Source organism: Rutidosis leptorrhynchoides, chromosome 7 (genome assembly GCF_046630445.1).
Source record: "Rutidosis leptorrhynchoides isolate AG116_Rl617_1_P2 chromosome 7, CSIRO_AGI_Rlap_v1, whole genome shotgun sequence".
In the NCBI taxonomy this organism is placed as follows: Eukaryota; Viridiplantae; Streptophyta; class Magnoliopsida; order Asterales; family Asteraceae; genus Rutidosis; species Rutidosis leptorrhynchoides.
In genome coordinates this window covers 187949526-187971644 of record NC_092339.1, presented here as the reverse complement: position 1 = coordinate 187971644, position 22119 = coordinate 187949526, and positions in this window count along the sequence as shown.

Sequence of the window (22119 nt, the reverse complement as noted above, 5' to 3'; positions counted from 1 at the left end):
CAGGAAACGAGAAAATGTACCACGATCTCAAGAAGTTCTATTGGTGGCCTAATATGGAGACAGAAATTGCTACTTATGTAAGCAAATGTTTGACGTGTGCAAAGGTCAAAGCTGAGCACCAAAAGCCGTCAGGATTACTGCAACAACCGGAAATTCAGTAGTGGAAATGGGAAAGAATAACCATGGATTTCATTACGAAATTGCCAATGACTGCAAGTAGTCATGATACTATTTGGGTGATAGTTGATCGTCTAACTAAATCAGCCCACTTTCTACCAATAAAGGAGATAGACAGTATGGAGAAATTAGCACGCCTATATTTGAAGGAAGTAGTTTCCAGGCATGGTGTACCCATCTCCATCATATCTGATCGCGACACTCGATTCACATCACGGTTTTGGCAGTCATTACAAAAAGCATTGGGAACTCGATTAGATATGAGCACCGCTTATCACCCACAGACAGATGGTCAAAGTGAAAGAACAATACAAACATTGGAAGACATGTTACGGGCATGCGTGATTAACTTTGGAACCAGTTGGGATCGACACTTACCGTTGGCAGAATTTTCATACAATAACAGCTATCATACGAGCATCAACGCAGCGTCATTTGAAGCACTTTACGGTAGAAAGTGCAGATCTCCTATCTGTTGGAGTGAAGTAGGAGAAAGACAACTTACTGGACAAGAAATTATTCATGAAACCACCGAAAAGATCATTCAAATACAACAGCAATTGAAAAAGGCCATGAGTCACCAAAAGAGTTATGCTGATGTAAGAAGAAAACCGATAGAATTTCAAGTGGGCGACAAAGTCATTTTGAAAGTGTCACCCTGGAAAGGCGTTGTACGATTCGGTAAACGAGGAAAGCTAAGTCCTAGGTACGTAGGACCCTTTGAAATCACCGAAAGAATTAGAGCAGTTGCTTATCGATTAAAGCTACCGCAAGAACTTAGTAGTGTTCACGACACATTTCACGTGTCAAATTTGAAGAAATGTTTAGCTGAAGAGGATGTCGTAATTCCTCTTGACGAAATACGAATCAATGATAAACTCCATTTTGTCGAAGAACCTATTGAAATCATGGACCGTGAGGTCAAACAATTAAAACAAACCAAAATACCGATAGTTACAGTTCGTTGGAACGCAAGACGAGGACCCGAGTTTACTTGGGAACGTGAAGATCAAATGAAGCAAAAGTATCCACATTTGTTCACTGATATCGCTCATGAAACAGGTACTACTCAAAATTTCGGGACGAAATTTTCTTTAACGGGGAGGTACTGTGATGACCCGAAAAATTTCGACTTATTTAAACCAATTCTCTATACGATTTTTTTATTTTGACACGTTAAAAAAAGTCTGTTAGATTGAGTCTCAAAATTTTAGAATTGTTTCATATATACAATTACCTTTGACTACTCTCGACGATTCATGAATAATTATATGTATGTATATATATATATATGTACAAGTAAAAATGACTTTCCTACAGTAAAACACTATTTGCTACAGTAAAAATGACTTTGCTACAGTAAAACACTATTTGATACAGTAAAACAGTATTTACTACAGTGAAACCGTACTTTGCTACAGTGAAAACGACTTTGCTACAGTAAAACACTATTTGCTACAGTAAACACTATTTGCTACAGTACACTATTTGCTACAGCACACACTATTTGCTACAGTAAACTATTTGCTACAGTAACACTATTTGATATCGATGAACTAGCAAACAAAAACGGATAAGGCGGCCATGCGATCGCATGAGCTACAGTAAATGGAAAAGTATTATAAATACACCAGTTTTCTCGACGAATTTTTTCACAACACTTTCTTATCCTTATTCTGTAATTTATTTATATTTATATTATAATTATAATTTTAAATTTAAGTTTAATAATAATAAGGTATATACGAGGGTGTTTTTAATTCGGGTTTCAAACAGCTTTAAGCTAAGGAAATATTGGGTATTGTTCGGGGTATTGTTCTTGAATCTAAGGCCAACCATACAATCGTCTACCATCATTACGTCTACGCAATTTGCCTACAATATTGAGTCTCAATATTGAACTGTGAGTTATAGTCTCCCTTTTTAAATACTTTAAATATTTTTGGGCTGAGAATACATGCAATTTATTTTAAACGCAATAAGACACAAGTACATACTAAATTCTACACTGAGTTAAACCGAAAATCCCTTAGCTTTGGTAACTAGTAGCTTCCAGTACATAGGATATGGACTGGTGGGCGCGAATAATTGTATATGGATCCATAGGGCTTGACATCCCCGTCCGAGCTAGAGCGCTAGCCTTTTAATGGACGTATGTTATTTGAGTTTAAGACACGTTGGTTTGCGTGTATTAAAACGAATGGGGTAATTATCACTATAGCGTTAAGTTTAGTTACCAGGGTGCTCTGTTACGTAGAATCTATTGATAAACTTTTGATGAAATCTTGTGTTCTATCTTTATATATATTTATGACTCGAGCAATTAAACCTATAACTCACCAACATTCGTGTTGACCTTTTTAGCATATTTTATTCTCAGGTCCTTAGACTGCTTCCGCTATGATGTGCTTGTTGCCTGCATGGAGTCTCTCATGCTTTGTATAAAGTTTATTGCATTCTAAATAAAACTTCGTTGTGTAATAAATAATTGGACTGTGATGTTAACCTGTAAATTAAAGACTTATGTATTTTGGGGTTTTGCTTATACCTAAGCACTCGCCCACATGTTTATAACTTTCTATGTTTAGAAAGTCACTTATTTTAATGAATGCAATATTTTATCAAAACGTATCATATAGAGGTCAAAACCTCACTGTGGAATCAATGATTAACGTGCCGCGTCAATAGCGATTTTGACGGGTCGTTACAGATTTAATTATATGTATTAATATATATACAAATGATATAGGTTCGTGAATCCAAGGCCATCCCTGCACTTGTCCAATGTCGTCATATGTATTGTTACTACAAAATACAGTACAGTGAGTTTCATTTGCTCCATTTTTAAATGCTTTTGCAATATATATTTTTGGGACTGAGAATACATGCGCTTTTATAAATGTTTGACGAAATAGACACAAGTAATCGAAACTACATTATATGGTTGAATGATCGAAGCCGAATATGCCCCTTTTAGCTTGGTAGCCTAAGAATTTGAGAACAGACCCCCAAATTGACGCGAATCCTAAAGATAAATCTATTGGGCCCAACAAGCCCCATTCTAGAATTTGGAATGCTTTAGTACTTCGATTTTATCATGTCCGATGGGTGTCCCGGAATGATGAGGATATTCTATATGCATCTTGTTAATGTCTGTTACCAGGTGTTCAATCCATATGAATGATTATTTTTTTGTCTCTATGCATGGGACGTATATTTATGAGAACTGAAAATGAAAATCTTGTGGTCTATTAAAATGATGAAAATGATCATTTATGATAAACTAATGAACTCACCAACCTTTTGGTTGACACTTTAAAACATGTTTATTCTCAGGTATGAAAGAAATCTTCCACTGTGCATTTGCTCATATTAGAGATATTACTTGGAGTCATTCATGACATATTTCAAAAGACGTTGCATTCGAGTCATCGAGTTCATCAAGATTATTACTAAGTCAATTATAGTTGGATATATTATGAAATGGTATGCAAGCCTGTGAATTGTCGATGTAAAGAAAGTTTGTCTTTTAAAAACGAATGCAATATTTGTAAAATGTATCATATAGAGGTCAAATACCTCGCGATGTAATCATATGTTATTGTATTTGTCCTTATGGATTAGGACGGGTCGTTACAGGTGGTATCAGAGCGGTAGTCTTAGCGAACCAGGTCTTGCATTAGTGTGTCTAACTGATAGTTGTTTAGATGCATTAGTGGGTCTGGACTTCGACCGTGTCTACATGTCAAAAGTTTTGCTTATCATTTTATGTCAGAAATTACGTGCTTATCATTCTTAGTCTAGACACGTTTTACTGCATTGACTGCATGAATAGTGTATAGACAAAATTCATATCTTAGCGTATCTGATAATTCATATCTTAGCGCATCTGTTACTGTAAGCTTTGCCTGACATATCCCGCAAATTCCTCTATAATCTACGAAATCTTTTGCTCTATTTATATATAGATATTCTATGTAATTAGAATACCACCCGATAACGGGAAAATCATTTCATATCGAAAAATTCTGTATTCAATCGTACGAAATGGAATTCGTCATTAGTTCAAGTCCCTCGAATTCCAAAATGGAATCCCACTCAAGCTCCGAAAGCAGTGTGACTGGAATGGATCAACCAATCAGCCATCATCTATTCTGAGTGAATTGGGGCTGGGTTCGTATCCTACTTAGTCATTGGAGACAAGAAGAAGGCGATCCCTTTCATCCACCATATTGTCCTCTTGGCGAAGAACCTGAAGCACTTACCGCCGAACTTGTCCAAAACACCATTTTCTCTCTCATTTCCAGAGTATCTCGTTCACGATTATATATTACATCAAATTTTAGATTTTATTTATCCGCTCGTCCGAACCGACAATCACCCCGGTGTAATAGAAGAAGTCAACGAGCTTCGCGCTCGGGTAGTGGCTTTGGAGAATATGGTGCAGAGATTACAAACACCAGCAGCAGCACCAGCAGCATAACCAGTACCACCATTATCAACGCCAATAGTACCATTACCACCTCCAACCACAACCGCGTCGTAAACCTTAACTTCACAATCTGTCCTAAGAGCATCAACGTCATACGCACCATATATACCAAGGAGTACCAACAACAATAACTGACGAAGTATTAATTTATAACTTCATTGGAGAAACATTCCACGACGATTATGTAATCTCTAAAGTCTTAGAGATTATCTAATCTAGCCCTAACCATAAATCAGTTAAGCAACCTAAAATGATAGAAGGAAGAGTAGAAACCCTGACAAAAATGGTGTGTGATTAACAAGCTAAAATTGTTTTACCAACAACATCAAGATTACAGTCAGCGTCACCAGCATCGTCAGTACAGTCAACATCAGAATCAGCAACACCTATAACATCACAAACTCTGTCAGTTCAAGAATATCACACCCTCAGTTAGGGCCTGGGCGAAATGTGACTTAATATCAAAATATACCAACATATTTTAATAACAAGAACAATACTAAATGAGAAAATTAACTTTAATGAGTACGCAGTGGAAAATGAAATGTCGTTACAAAGGAATAAAGTAATTGTTTAAATGCAATAGTAATAAATACGATAATCTCTTGATCCTATGTCCAAGTAGCATCACATAAGCAGTAGATAAGTAAGCTTGAATCAAACAGCACCTGAGACAAAACATGCTAAAGTGTCAACCAAAAAGGTTGAGTGAAGTTTATAGGTTTAACAAAAGTTTGACCGTTGTTTTAGACCACAAGATTTAGTTTGTAAAGTTGATCTCCCATAGGATCAAAAAGTTATGCCAAAGCGTGATATTTAGACTAAACGTTCAAGTTTGCCCCATGACAAGTTGTGTCTGTCCTTGTCAGTTTTAATTTCATTATCAAGTAATACAAAGACTTAGTCAAATGTATCGGGGATGTTACTCCCGATAGACCTACCCCAATAATTAAGCATGCCGCAGTAATTAAAAATATCACTGTAGGGACTTAGTCGAACATAGCTAGGTATAGCATAGTTTAACAGTTTGGTACTTGTGTCTAAGTTGTAAAAAGTAAAAACAGCATGTGTCTCACCCCAAGTAAAGTAAGTAAGTTGTGCACAATAGAAAGTAGGGCTATGAAGTTCACCTTAGTAAGTAGAGAGAGAGTTATTCCTCGGAATAGAAAGTTGGACGAGTGAGCAGGAAAGTCAACCTATTGACATTTAAGAGTAGTTAAGTGTTTTGCCCATGTTTAAGTTTAAGTATGTGTTTAAGCTTAAGTGTGTAAGTATAATTTGTTTTACTAAGTTTCTATTCCTAGTAAGTTTCCACTTTTAGAAAGTTTCCATTTTTAGAAAGTTTCTTATTTTAGTAGGTTCCTTATTTTAGTAAGTTTCTATAATTAGAAAAGTTTCTACTTTAAGAGTGTTTTCCATTTTAGGATACTTGCCGTATTAGATAAGCTTCCAATCACCCCTTTCTCTTCGAATGGCCATTTCAGGTCTATGGGGCTTGAGCTATAGGACCCTTTAAATAGGAAATCCAAACCCTTCCGCCTAGAGTTTCGTAGAAACCATTCTTCAAGAAAGTTCGAAGATCTATACATCTCTAATACATATCCCAAAAATGTCTTTACGTGTTATAATATAAGTAGTAGGTTATAGGTGTTAATAATAGTAACAGTGTATACATGTTAATTAATAGTATAAGTAGTATTATGGTTTCATTAATTAGAGTTAGTTATTTAAAGTATTAATTAATAACTAGGGTTTAGTAATTAATGTTCTAGGGTTTCATAAATTAGGGTTTAGTAAATTAGGGTTTTAATAAACTAGGGTTTTGATTAAAGTAGTATAATTTAATTTAGGGTTTAGGGTTTTAGTGTATATATGTATATGATGTCGTGTATATATATATATATACAAAAATTTAATTTTTACATGTATATATATGTATATGTCGAATTATATGTATATATATGTAGGTTTATTTTGTTTCTTTAATTAAACATTAACAATCTCCTAAGTGTATCTAGGGTTTTAAAGATCAAAACTTCCTTCCTTCTTCTTTTTTCTAGTCGACGCATACACACACATGTATAGATTTATATATATTTTTATACATGTAGATCTAGGTTTGTTCTTATGTTTATGTGTTTATGAATTTATATGAATATTGATTAAAACAAAGATCAAAGAATTAAGGAAATAGTTTAGGGTTTTATATTATACCTTTGAAGATCCAAGAAGATTAACAAAGAAAAGAAGAACTCGATGAAGATGAAAGATCAAAGCCTTGAATATCTTGAAGAACACCTTGAAGATTCTTGAAGATCACGAAGAACGCGAAGAACACTTGAAGATTACTTGGAAACCCTCAAGGATTTCGATGGGGTGGTGGTGGATTTCAGTTTTTGGGGCCGAAATCAAGAGAGAAAGAGAGAGATTTTTGAGTGAGGGATTTGTTTGTGATTTGGTACATGGAATGGTTTAGCATAGGTCCCTATTTATAGGAGTGTTAGGATTATTCTAGAATTAGGTTTTAATAAGGAATTACTTAGGGAACAAGTCTAACTTGGAGAAAGGGGTTAGGAGTGTGATTTGGGCCAAAAATTTGGAGGGGTAGAAGGGTAATTTTGCCCTTCCAAATCGGCTAGGGTTTTATGGGCTAGGGTTTTAATATTTTCACTTTAAACCTTGCACTTTAATTTAGCTTAATAACCCTTAATTATCCAAGTTTATTTATTTTAATTACACAAGTCTTTATAGTTATATATTTACTCGCAAAAGTTTATTAACTTATTATTTTTATTAACTTGTACAAAGTTAATTATCGCATTTTATAATTATTAACGCTTAACCTTTATTGATTAAAGTTTAATTATATTGTTGGGCATTTAATAAGGAAAAGTATAGAATGAAAAAATGAGAAATATAATGGAAAAATGAGAGTCGTTATAGTACCTCTCCGTTATTGATAACTTCATCCCGAAGTTTTTAGGTAGATTCCTCGTTTGCATCAGCAGTTGAGAAGAGATGGGGATATTTCCGTTTCATGTGGTCTTTGCGTTCCCAGGTATATTCGGGGCCTCTACGCGAATTCCACTGGACTTTAACGATAGGTATGTTGCTTTTACGCGTTTGTTTGACCTCTCCTTCCATGATTTCTATAGGTTCTTCAACGAAGTGCATTTGCTCATTAATGCGAACATCATTCAGAGGAATAACGAGTGTGTCTGATGTTAAAGCTAAGGGGTATAAAATACTATTAAATTTTACAAGAAAAAACTATTAAATACGATACAATTTTACACAAGATATTTATTTATTTATAGAATGGATATACTTAAACCTTGCTACAACACTTATAGGCAGTGTACCTAATCGTACAGTAGTGTAGTTTTTAGTAAGTTCGGTTCGTTCCACAGGGAAAAATCTTTAACCAAAGCTTAACGCTATATTAGTTTTATTTTATAAAAATACAAATATATATATAAGTAATATTATTATTATAAAGGGGGGTTTTTACTGTTTAATGACCAGTTTGTCGATTTTAAAACTTTAGTCGCAGTTAAAACCTAATGTAAAATATTAAATAAATAAAAGACAAGACTTAATTTAAAGCGTAAAGTAAATAACGATAATGAAATTGTGATAAATAAAAGTGCGATGAAATAAAATACAATAATTAAAAAGTGCGTTAATTAAAAGTGCAATTAAATACAATGACAATAAATAAAAGTGCGATAATTAGAAGTGCAATTAAATATAAAATAAAGGAAATTAAATATGAAATAAAATAATTATGCTTATTTAAACTTCCGTAATCATGATGTTTGACGTGTAGATTTTAGTTTTATGCCCATGGGTTAATTGTCCTTTGTCCTGGATTATTTAATATGTCCGTCTGGTTTTTGTCCATAACAGTCCATCAGTCATAAATATAAAGTGCGAGTATCCTCGTCAAATTATCCTTATACCCGAAGTCAAATATTCCAACTAATTGGGACTTAAACTGTAACAAGGTTTAATACTTTGTTATCAATTATGCCAAGTGTCCTTGTACATAATTTCACCCCTGTTTTAATAATTCCATAGACTATTAATTCATTCCCGTGTCCGGTTAAATGAACGATTATTCGTACATATAAATATCCCGCCCATCGTATCCGATCGAGTGTATATGGTTATTTATAGGGATGTCCAATTGCAAATATTTATATTAAAATTAACAAACTATCATTTAGTTAAACAAATATAAAGCCCATTAATAGCCCATAGTCTAATTTCCACAAGTGTCGTTCTTTTGTCCAAACCCCAATTATGGTACAAAGCCCAATTACCCAATTTTAGTAATTAGTCCAACATCATGATTACTTCGATTTAAATAAGCATAATAATAACTTAGCAACGAGACATTAAATTAAAAAGGTTGAACATAACTTACAATGATTAAAAATAGCGTAGCGTTACACGGACAGAATTTCGACTTACACCCTTACAACATTCGCTAACATACCCTTATTATTAGGATTTAAAATTAAAATTAAAATTAAAATATATATATATATATATATATATATATATATATATATATATATATAATTTACGTATGATGAAGAAGGAAAAAGATATATGGATATTTAAAACGTCGAATTGCGCTGGCTTTTATAGGCATTTTTGTCCAGGGAGGCTCCGCGAGTCGCGGTATTTTTTCACTACAAACTCCGCAACTCGCGGAGTTTGCTTTTACAGCTCACACAAGTTTGGATCTTCTTTGCCGATGGTTTATTATATAAATATAATATATATATAATTTATATAATTAATTATATATTATATTATATTTATATACATAGTTAACTTGTAATTTTTAGTCCGTTGCGTCGAGCGTTGAGAGTTGACTTTGGTCCCGGTTCCGGATTTTCGAACGTCCTTGCGTACAATTTAATATCTTGTACTTTGCGTTTTGAATCTTGTACTCTTGTAATTTCGAGATGTTTCTTATCAATAATTGGAACCTCTTTGAATGTATTTTGTACTTTTGAGCTTTTTGGTCGTTTGCGTCTTCAATTCGTCGAATCTGTCTTTTGTCTTCACCTTTTATTATTTAAACGAATATCACTTGTAAATAGAACAATTGCAACTAAAAGCTTGTCTTTCTTGAGGAATAATGCTATGAAATATATGTTCGTTTTTAGCATTATCAAATATTCCCACACTTGAGCGTTGCTTGTCCTCAAGCAATATCGTCTTGAAATACTAGAATCACTTCTTTATTCTTCACACTTTGTACATCAGTGATTTATATAAGGCGGTATAAACAATGGTAGTAACGATGTGGTTTACAGTCTCACATGACTTATGAAAATTTAGATCCATTAAGGAAATTGGATCTTTATGAAAACATTTGATCTTTTGAAAATTAAATCTAGCTTTTACCCTAGATAAGTTTTCCGGAATAACCCTTCACCGGTGTTTGTAAATTCTTTTTGTGGGTTTGGTGGGTTTCATATTTGAAATTTTTAGCTTAAAACTTGTGGTTTTGTGTCACCCATTTGCTAACCTTGTATTGGGAAAGCAACACGTCCAGTTTACTTGCTCCGTATATTACCTTTCGATAAACTACCGTCCAGTTGTAAAGGAAAGCATTGAACAAGCAACTGTTAAGGCAATGTCCCCTGACATGCTTTTAATTATGGTCTATAATGTGTCGGATGCAATTACTATCCTTGGTAGGAGCAATAGTAAAGCTCACCCTTATAATTTTTCGGTCTGGCACAAGGTCCTGTCTTTGACCATGCTATGCAACCACCATTCTTACGGTTGACACCTGATTTGGTTCAGGTGACCTAATGAATTCCAGGTGAATTCCTAGGATTTTACGTTCAATGGTAATGAACACATTGAAAATGGGTTTTCAGAAAACAAATCGGTTTGTAATTTTGATCAAAATATTTTCTCGTTCAAGCTCGAGTTTAGATATCATCGAATTCCATGAGTTTGTAATTCTCAATCTTTAAGGTCAATCTCAAGGATTGAGTAATATCAGGCTTAAAAGCTGATTTTTAATCTTTAAGGAGATTATCCTTTCTGGGGGTCTGATTCATTAGTCTTATCAAGCTAATTTGCACGGTGCCCCCCATTGTACGAGATAAATCCTTCTCATGGTTAGGATAAGTCTGACCACTTGGCGACCCTGTTTGATGCTGAGGTCCGTGGATTTCCTGCTGATTTTAGTGATGACTTTTCTAGATTTTTCATCAACCTACAGCTGGTCTGAACGACAACTTCATGACCTAAATCAAGAAGCGCGTGTCTTTTTCGGAAGACTTTACTTCCTTTTAATGATGGAATTGATTCATCGTGTAGATCCATCTTTCTTACAAATATATTATAATAAATCGGGTGAAACTGTTTATTTTCATCCAAAACAAAAGTATTTTCAATTATTTGTACAAAAATATGTGATATATGTTTTGAATAACTTGGTAAAAATTTCCCACACTTGGTTTTTATTTTCCTTTCTTTGCCTTTTTATTCTCCTCTATTCCATTTTAAATGAATTCTAATATTTTGGGTTGTTTCTCAATTTATGTCCTTTCCGAGGTAACGACAATTTCGGTGTTAACACCTAGTTTTATCGTTCATAAATATGTATAAACATGATTTTGAGTTCATTTAATTGAAAATTTTGAAAAATTTTACTAGAATTGGGTAGTCATTATATAAGACTAGGGCTGTTCTTTATTATCAGAAAGCACTAGATTCTAATACAACTACTGCGTTACTAGTATTTTTAATGGTAACCAAGTGTATAAAGTAAAAATTTTAAAATCCGGAAGAATTTAACCCCTTCCCACACTTAAGATCTTGCAATGCCCTCATTTGCAAGAAATCAGTAACAATTTAAATTATTGAGGGTGATTAGCGCAGAAAAAATGATTAAATTTTACCAAAGTTTCCAAACATATTGTTGTTTGTGTTGAATGATAAATGGTGCATATCATTTGTTCATTCCGTCTTGTTATTACATCACATTTATTTTTCATCTTGTCGTCAAAATTAGTAGCTTTTGCTGAACTTAATGCCAGTCTTTGAAAATGCATTGTTTTACCCTGTTATTTACATAAGATAAACTGCAACATATATACATATTTTTGAAGTTTGGTATATTACCCCACATTCAAAAATTATTAAAATCTAATAATAAAAGTTAGAAAATTATAAAAACTATTACAATATCAACATAAGTGTTAAATGTAGTAACATTACAAAAATAAATAAAACTAAATAAACTAGGGTTGATACTGATACCAGTAGGGGTTCCATGCATAACCGTATGTGTTATAAAATGCTTCAGCTGGGTTATAAGTAGGATACGGTGGTTGGATCTCTATAGACCAGGGAGGAAATACGGGCTTTGGAGTAGGAATATAGTTTCTACCTATATGTTGTCAATGAGCTATGATGTGGTTTTGATGAACTTGCCAATCTTCAAATGCTCGATGTCTAGCATTTTCATACTCTTGTGAAGCTATAAACCTTTGCATTTCTGTCATTTCATTTCCCCCTCCCACATTACCTGACTGTTGATTTCTCTTAACCTGTGGATGTCTTCCATTATATGCTACTGCGGCGTTATTTTGCCTCTTCAAAACCTTAGCACCATGATATACATTTAAACCAATTGTATCGTGGGGTTCTGGTTCTTCGATTAATAATCCCCCTACTTATATCCACATTTAGATACTCAGCAATTAATGTAATAAATATACCACCTCCTATTATACTGTGCGGTCTCATCCCCCTAACCATAGCTGATAAATAATAACCCACACAATAAGGTATACTTACAGCGCTTTGTGGGTCTCGAATACACATGTGGTAAAATAAATCTTGCTCATTTACCTTTTCCTTATTTTTACCTCGCTGTGTAATCGAGTTCGCTAGAAACCTGTGAATTACTCTTAACTCAGCTCTATCTATATCCAAATAAGAGTAATTTCCCCCTTTAAATCGGTGATGGCTAGTCATTTGACTCCATACACCATGCGTATCAAAATTTTCATCAATCTTCCTACCATTTAATATCAACCCTCGACAATCGGCAGATGCTAGCTCCTCAGGCGTATATATACGTAAGGCCTGAGCCATGTCTAGTAGAGACATGTGGCGCATCGAACCTCCTAACAAAAATCTAATAAAAGTTCGATCGGTTAAACTAGCTACCCGATCATTTATTTCTATACTACACAATAATTCTTCATACCATACTTTATATACAGGTCTATGCATGTTGAATAATCGTACCCAATCGTTAAAAGTAGAATTACCATACCTCTGTGTAAGTAATTCTCTAATCCGTTCGGCCAATCCTACGGCTTCTAACGGTTCCCATTCTATGATCCTAGGTACTTCAACAGCTTTAGAATGAAGAGTGTGCAAGCTCCTTTGGTATTTTGGATAATCTATCCAACGTCTGTCTAATCTCAAGTTCGGGTGCAAATTTTCCACGTGCATATCTGAAAATGTCATAACTGGATGAGGTATATCTTGTTTGTAATGGTTATCAACATCCTGTTGTTCCGCATTTTCAGGAGGAGCAATGCGAGCTTGGGATGAAGATTCACCCCTTTCAGTCTGCAAAACTCATCAAACACAATTTTTGTGCATCCAAATATGCATTAGTGTCAGCAAAATCATCAAGCAAAATAATTACAATGACATGTTCAATTTATATCAAACTTATGCTCATTTTCATATTTTTATCAAATCTACACTTTTTCAAATAAGCAGATACGAAAATGTTCGCCAAGTTCATAAGCATTAAACTCAAATAACATGTCAAAATAATCATTATTAGCAATTAAACAAGTTTCAAATAGCATTATCTCTCAAAAATCAAGTTCATGAATTTTAGACTTGAAAAAGTCCACTTTAATTCTCAAAAATCATGTTTAGGCTTAAAGTTTGGATCAATTAACTACCTAAACATGTTACACTACTTAATTTAGCAATAATTCATGACAAAAATCGGCCATAACCTGTTTATATCAAAAAGCCCCAAATTGCTCAAGAGCACAAACCCTAGATTACTCAAAATTTGAAGTTTAAGGCTTCTAATCATGTTAAATAGCATCAATCTAGGTTATACAAGCACAATACATAAGCAATTTAAGTATAATTACACTAAAAAGCATCAAAATCGAATTGGGTATAAATTTGCTCAAGAACACTAATTTTCGGATTAAATGGTGTTTAGGTGTGGAAATTTACCGTTTTTCTTGAGTAATTTGTAACATCCCGCCTTTTCCGTTTACTTTTTCGTTTAACTATTTAAATCCCGTTATATGTATATAACATCTCCGGTTAATACGCGTTTTAAAATCTCGTTTAGGTAATTCACGCACCCGCAACCGAACTAGAGGGACCATTGTTGCCAAGAGAGCAAAGAGGTGACTAGGTCAACTAGTCAACCCTTCACTCTCATCCATTCATTAATTCCTTTTCTTTTTCCATTTTCTCTAATACTTTAACCAAATCTCTCAAACACCACTTCAAGGATTCATCATCCAAATCAAATCGAGCAAGCATCCATCTAAACAAATTGCATATTCGGAATCCTCTCATCTTCCTCTTCGATTCCATACCGATTTCATCAAATTTGGGTAACTTTCTAAAATCACAAGATTTTGTGTTCTTGATGTTTTTAACTTATAAAGTTGTTAATTAGTGTCTATGGCTCAAGTCTAACATGATTATATGATTTATATGCTCGATTTCGTTATTTGAAGTTACTAGCTTAAATATGAACTTTGGTGTGTTTGATTTGGTAATTTGGTTGCTTAAATGTTGTTGTTATGGTAAAGTGCAAGTATTAAATGTGTTACTAGTAGCACTAGCTTCAATTTGATGTGTAGGTTGTTTTAGAAAACTTTATAAACTTGATTATTGGTTTTGGTGGATTTAGGTTAGGGTTTGATGAACTTGAAATGAACTTTTGATGCTTTGAATGACATGAAATGTTATTTGTAAGTGTTAGGTTGTATTGTATGCTTGATCACCTTCGAAACGGCATATCATTCATATAAATTGGTTGCCGAATCATCGAATTTCATTTATGAACTTGAGTGCATTTAATGAGGAACTTTGAATGTGATTTTGGTTGTTGTAAAAGTAAATGTGATGGATGAAATGTGTTTAGTTGTTTTCCTTGTCAAAATACCTTTCCGATAATATAAGATACATGCTTTGGTTGTTTGCGGGTCATAAATGGTGATTGGTTGAAGTTAGGTTCGTGCATAAAACTTAAAAACTGCCAGAATTCTCTGCACAGGTAATGGTGCGGCGCGCCATATACCCGCGCGGCGCGCCAAAGTGGTCTGTCCAACTTTGTCGATTTTTGAATAATGTTTGCTATGCTACGCACCTCCGATTCACATGTAACTTGTTCTAACATGCTCATATATGATTAAAAACCTCAGAAAAATAGTTCGGGACCCGACCCGAACGTGTTGACTTTTTTGTTGACTTTGACCGACCAAAGTTTGACTTTTTGTCAAACTTAACCAAATGATTATGCAACCTTCCTAACTTGTTTCTATACTTGTATCTTGCATGAAACTTGACAATTTGATTTCACATGCTACATAATCGAGTCGTAACGAGCCATAGGACTAATTGAACATCTTTGACCTATCGTGTTTACCGTTATTGATACGACCTATTTTTTTAGGTCAAGACTAGCATTATTCTTCGCACACGTTACTTTGTGAAGTACTTTTCATATGTGCACTCAAGGTGAGATCATAGTCCCATCTTTCAAACAACTTTTATGCTTTAAACTATGGGATGAGAAACATATACGTATCATACTTTTATACATTGAACACAAGTACGAAAACGAACATTCCACGTACGGGTTTGAACTAAAATCCTCAATTCAATTATCATTAGTTACACTTGCAGGGTGTAAACGTGAACTTATATTATGTGATCACATGGGCTTGACGAGCCTCATTCGGACGGTTTGCTACCGTTAGCGGATGAAATATATTTTCGGGTCTAGTGTATGTTCTAACACTACGCAAAGGGTGCAAAACAGTTAAGTTTGATAATTGGGTGCCCGCGAAATAAATAACAACTTTGGAATGCAAATGATTTAGATAATCATATTATATTAAATCTTGTGGTTCAAATGCAACGTTTACTAAAACACCTATGATTTCACCAACATTTTCGTTGACAGTTTTCTATATGTTTTCTCAGGTCCTTGAAAGCTACTTGATACATGCTTCCGCACTCTTTTTGATACTTGCTTGGATGTCGAGTATACATGCATAGTTGGAGCGTCTTTTGACTACTTTAAATTGTGTCGCATAGGTTTCATTCGTACGTTAAACATTGTAATGTAACTAGTCTTTTGAACTACATTTGTAAACTTGAAACATCCTTTTACTTATGAAATAAATGCGACATATTTTGGTCAAACGTCATGATAAATACTTATGACCACGTAACGGGACCTAAGTAGTCGGCGCCATCAAACATGATTTGGTCGGGTCGCTACAGATGGTATCAGAGCATTGGTTGTAGGGATTTAGAGTTCATTGGTGTCGACCCCGAGTCACAGGATACATTGGTGAGTCTAGACTACAACCGGCATATAGACTTGAAGTAGGAATTACTTGACTACTTGTGGATTATACTCAAACTCGTCTATCATATCTAATTCTTATTCAATCTTAATCTCACGTTACTTGATTCAATTGACGCGCCACCTTGACTATATGAATTAGTGTCGAATGCATATATGAATTAGGGTAATATAATTTCCGGGATTATATTACGGTGACTCATATGAACATTCCGACATTATGACATAAAGAATTTAAGGCGAGTCAAGGAAAAATTTCTCTCTATCCTTATTCCATATCATGGTTAGTATTATTAAGAATGCTAATCAACGGTATTCTTGTGTTTTGAAGGAACAATGCCTCCTCGTCGTGTGCCACGCCATGAGACTCCCGAACAAGCACTACAACGAATGATAGCCACCGCCGTGTAAGCGGCCATGGCCGATCACTCCTCCAACAATAACAACAACCACAACAACAATCAAGGGGCCGGTAACTCAAGCGAAGGGTGCTCCTACAAAGCCTTAATGGGGTGCAAACCTCACACTTTTGATGGAACCGGGGGACCGGTTGTACTCACTCGATGGTTCGAACAAACGGAAGCCGTTTTTAGCATAAGCGGTTGTCGAGACCAAGATAAAGTCAAATATTCCACCCACACCTTTGCCGGTATCGCCCTCACGTGGTGGAACACGTATGTATAATCGGTGGGTACCGATGAAGCTCACGCCCTCTCTTGGGCCGATTTGAGAGAGAGAATGATCGTCGAATTTTTCCCTCGTGAAGAAACCCGAAAGCTCGAACAAGAGCTAAGAACTTTAAAGGCGGTCCGAAACGATCTCAAGGCCTACAATCAATGATACGCCGAGCTATCCTTGATGTGTCCCAACCTCGTGAACCCCGAATCTCAAAGGGTTGAACTCTATATGGATGGTCTTCCAAAGAGCATCAAACAAGGAGTGATGTCATCCAAACCCGCTAACCTACAACAAGCTTTGAACATGGCCCGCCAATTGATAGAAATGGTTGACGAAATCGTAGTTCCGGCACCTAAGGCCGAGGATAAATCTGGCGGCAACAAAAGAAAATGGGAAGCCCCCCAATCAAGCAACAACTACAACAACAACTTCACCAAAAAGCCTTTCACCTCCGACGCCAAGAAAAGTTATGGCGGAAATAAACCCTTTTGCAACAAATGCCACAAACACCACTATGGTGAATGTAGCAATCTATTTTGCCACCGGTGCCAAAGGGGTGGTCATGTGGCCAACGATTGTAGAAGTGCCACTCCCGTCACTCAAAAGGTGCCCAATGCACCAAAATCGGGTACTTGTTATGAATGTGGCCAAACGGGTCATTTTAGAAATGCGTGTCTGAAGAAGAAAGCCAACACCAACACGCGCAGACGAGCTTTCAACATCAACACCGAGGAAGCCCGAGATGACAATGAATTAGTCACGGGTACGTTTCTCCTCAACAACACTTATGTTATTTGTTTATTCGATTCGGGTGCCGATAAGAGTTTTGTATCTAAGACTTTGACTCATTCTTTTAATACTCCACCACTTCCACTAGATACCACTTATACCATTAAAGTGGCCAACGGAAAACTATTGAGTGCCGACAAATATTACCGGGGGTGTACGTTAAACATTTTGGGTAATGAGTTTGAAATTGACTTGATACCCAGGGAACTAGGAAGTTTCGATGTAATAATCGGTATGAATTGGCTAGTCAAAACGAAATCTCACATCCTTTGTGATCTTAACGCAATCCAAATTCCTATCGAGAATGGTGAACCTTTGATCGTCTATGGCGATAAGAGCTGCACCGGACTCAACCTCGTTTCATGCATTAAAGTTAGAAAACTACTCCGTAAGGGTTGTTTTGCGATCCTTGCTCACGTTAAGAAAGTCGAGTCCGATGAGAAGCACATCGATGATGTGCCAATCGTTAGTGACTATTCCGATGTATTTCCCGACGAATTGCCGGGTCTTCCACCTCATCGACCGGTTGAATTCCAAATCGATCTTATTCCGGGGGCCGCACCCGTAGCACGTGCACCTTATAGACTCTCTCCATCCGAGATGCAAGAATTGCAAAGTCAAATCCAAGAACTACTTGATCGTGGTTTTATCCAACCTAGCCATTCACCTTGGGGCGCTCCGATTTTGTTTGTTAAAAAGAAAGACGGATCCCTACGAATGTGCATTGATTATCGTGAACTAAATAAATTGACGGTTAAAAACCGATATCCTCTTCCTCGTATCGATGACCTCTTTGATCAACTACAAGGGTCTTGTGTATACTCAAAAATCAATCTCTGCTCGGGTTATCATCAATTAAGGGTTAAGGGGAAGATGTCTACAAAACCGCTTTCCGAACTCGTTATGGTAGTTATGAATTTCTTGTAATGCCATTTGGTCTCACTAACGCACCGGCGGTGTTCATGGATCTTATGAACCGCGTGTGCAAATCGTATCTTGACAAATTCGTTATCATGTTCATCGATGATATTTTGTTTTATTCTAAAAGCGAAGAAGAACACGAGGAACACCTCCGGCTCGTGCTTGAACTTTTAAGACAAGAACGACTCTATGCCAAATTCTCCAAGTGTGAATTTTGGTTGAAGGAAGTTCAATTTCTTGGTCATGTTGTAAGTGACCAAGGTATTAAAGTCGATCCAACGAAAATCGAAGCCATTAGTAAATGGGAGACTCCCACTACTCCTACTCACATTCGTCAATTCTTGGGTCTCGCCGGATACTACCGTAGATTCATCAAGGATTTCTCTTTGGTTGCTCGTCCTCTAACCGCTTTAACTCACAAGGGAAAGAAATTCAATTGGGCGACCGAACAAGAATCCGCATTTCAAATCTTGAAAACAAAGCTAATGTAGTGACCCAAACTTTTCCATGTTTATATATATTAATTGAGATTGATATTTACATGATTAAATGTTTCCAACATGTTAAGCAATCAAACTTGTTAAGACTTGATTAATTGAAATATGTTTCATATAGACAATTGACCACCCAAGTTGACCGGTGATTCACGAACGTTAAAACTTGTAAAAACTATATGATGACATATATATGGATATATATATATATAGTTAACATGATACTATGATAAGTAAAAATATCATTAAGTATATTAACAATGAACTACATATGTAAAAACAAGACTACTAACTTAATGATTTTTAAACGAGACATATATGTAACGATTATCTTTGTAAAGACATTTAATGTATATATATCATATTAAGAGATATTCATACATGATAATATCATGATAATATAATAATTTAAAATCTCATTTGATATTATAAACATTGGGTTAACAACATTTAACAAGATCGTTAACCTAAAGGTTTCAAAACAACACTTACATGTAACGACTAACGATGACTTAACGACTCAGTTAAAATGTATATACATGTAGTGTTTTAATATGTATTTATATACTTTTGAAAGACTTCAATACACTTATCAAAATACTTCTACTTAACAAAAATGCTTACAATTACATCCTCGTTCAGTTTCATCAACAATTCTACTCGTATGCACCCGTATTTGTACTCGTACAATACACAGCTTTTAGATGTATGTACTATTGGTATATACACTCCAATGATCAGCTCTTAGCAGCCCATGTGAGTCACCTAACACATGTGAGAACCATCATTTGGCAACTAGCATGAAATATCTCATAAAATTACAAAAATATGAGTAATCATTCATGACTTATTTACATGAAAACAAAATTACATATCCTTTATATCTAATCCATACACCAACGACCAAAAACACCTACAAACACTTTCATTCTTCAATTTTCTTCATCTAATTGATCTCTCTCAAGTTCTATCTTCAAGTTCTAAGTGTTCTTCATATATTCTACAAGTTCTAGTTACATAAAATCAAGAATACTTTCAAGTTTGCTAGCTCACTTCCAATCTTGTAAGGTGATCATCCAACCTCAAGAAATCTTTGTTTCTTACAGTAGGTTATCATTCTAATACAAGGTAATAATCATATTCAAACTTTGGTCCAATTTCTATAACTATAACAATCTTATTTCAAGTGATGATCTTACTTGAACTTGTTTTCGTGTCATGTTTCTGCTTCAAGAACTTCGAGCCATCCAAGGATCCGTTGAAGCTAGATCCATTTTTTTCTTTTCCAGTAGGTTTATCTAAGGAACTTAAGGTAGTAATGATGTTCATAACATCATTCGATTCATACATATAAAGCTATCTTATTCGAAGGTTTAAACTTGTAATCACTAGAACATAGTTTAGTTAATTCTAAACTTGTTCGCAAACAAAAGTTAATCCTTCTAACTTGACTTTTAAAATCAACTAAACACATGTTCTATATCTATATGATATGCTAACTTAATGATTTAAAACCTGGAAACACGAAAAACACCGTAAAACCGGATTTACGCCGTTGTAGTAACACCGCGGGCTGTTTTGGGTTAGTTAATTAAAAACTATGATAAACTTTGATTTAAAAGTTGTTATTCTGAGAAAATGATTTTTATTATGAACATGAAACTATATCCAAAAATTATGGTTAAACTCAAAGTGGAAGTATGTTTTCTAAAATGGTCATCTAGACGTCGTTCTTTCGACTGAAATGACTACCTTTACAAAAACGACTTGTAACTTATTTTTCCGACTATAAACCTATATTTTTTCTATTTAGATTCATAAAATAGAGTTCAATATGAAACCATAGCAATTTGATTCACTCAAAACGGATTTAAAATGAAGAAGTTATGGGTAAAACAAGATTGAATAATTTTTCTCATTTTAGCTACGTGAAAATTGGTAACAAATCTATTCCAACCATAACTTAATCAACTTGTATTATATATTATGTAATCTTGAGATAACATAGACACGTATACAATGTTTTGACCTATCATGTCGACACATCTATATATATTTCGGAACAACCATAGACACTCTATATGTGAATGTTGGAGTTAGCTATACAGGGTTGAGGTTGATTCCAAAATATATATAGTTTGAGTTGTGATCAATACTGAGATACGTATACACTGGGTCGTGGATTGATTCAAGATAATATTTATTGATTTATTTTTGTACATCTAACTGTGGACAACTAGTTGTAGGTTACTAACGAGGACAGCTGACTTAATAAACTTAAAACATCAAAATATATTAAAAGTGTTGTAAATATATTTTGAACATACTTTGATATATATGTATATATTATTATAGGTTCGTGAATCAACCAGTGGCCAAGTCTTACTTTCCGACGAAGTAAAAATCTGTGAAAGTGAGTTATAGTCCCACTTTTAAAATCTAATATTTTTGGGATGAGAATACATGTAGGTTTTATAAATGATTTACAAAATAGACACAAGTACGTGAAACTACATTCTATGGTTGAATTATCGAAATCGAATATGCCCCTTTTTATTAAGTCTGGTAATCTAAGAATTAGGGAATAGACACCCTAATTGACGCGAATCCTAAAGATAGATCTATTGGGCCTAACAAACCCCATCCAAAGTACCGGATGCTTTAGTACTTCGAAATTTATATCATATCCGAAGGGTGTCCCGGAATGATGGGGATATTCTTATATATGCATCTTGTTAATGTCGGTTACCAGGTGTTCACCATATGAATGATTTTTATCTCTATGTATGGGATGTGTATTGAAATATGAAATCTTGTGGTCTATTATTATGATTTGATATATATAGGTTAAACCTATAACTCACCAACATTTTTGTTGACGTTTTAAGCATGTTTATTCTCAGGAGATTATTAAGAGCTTCCGTTGT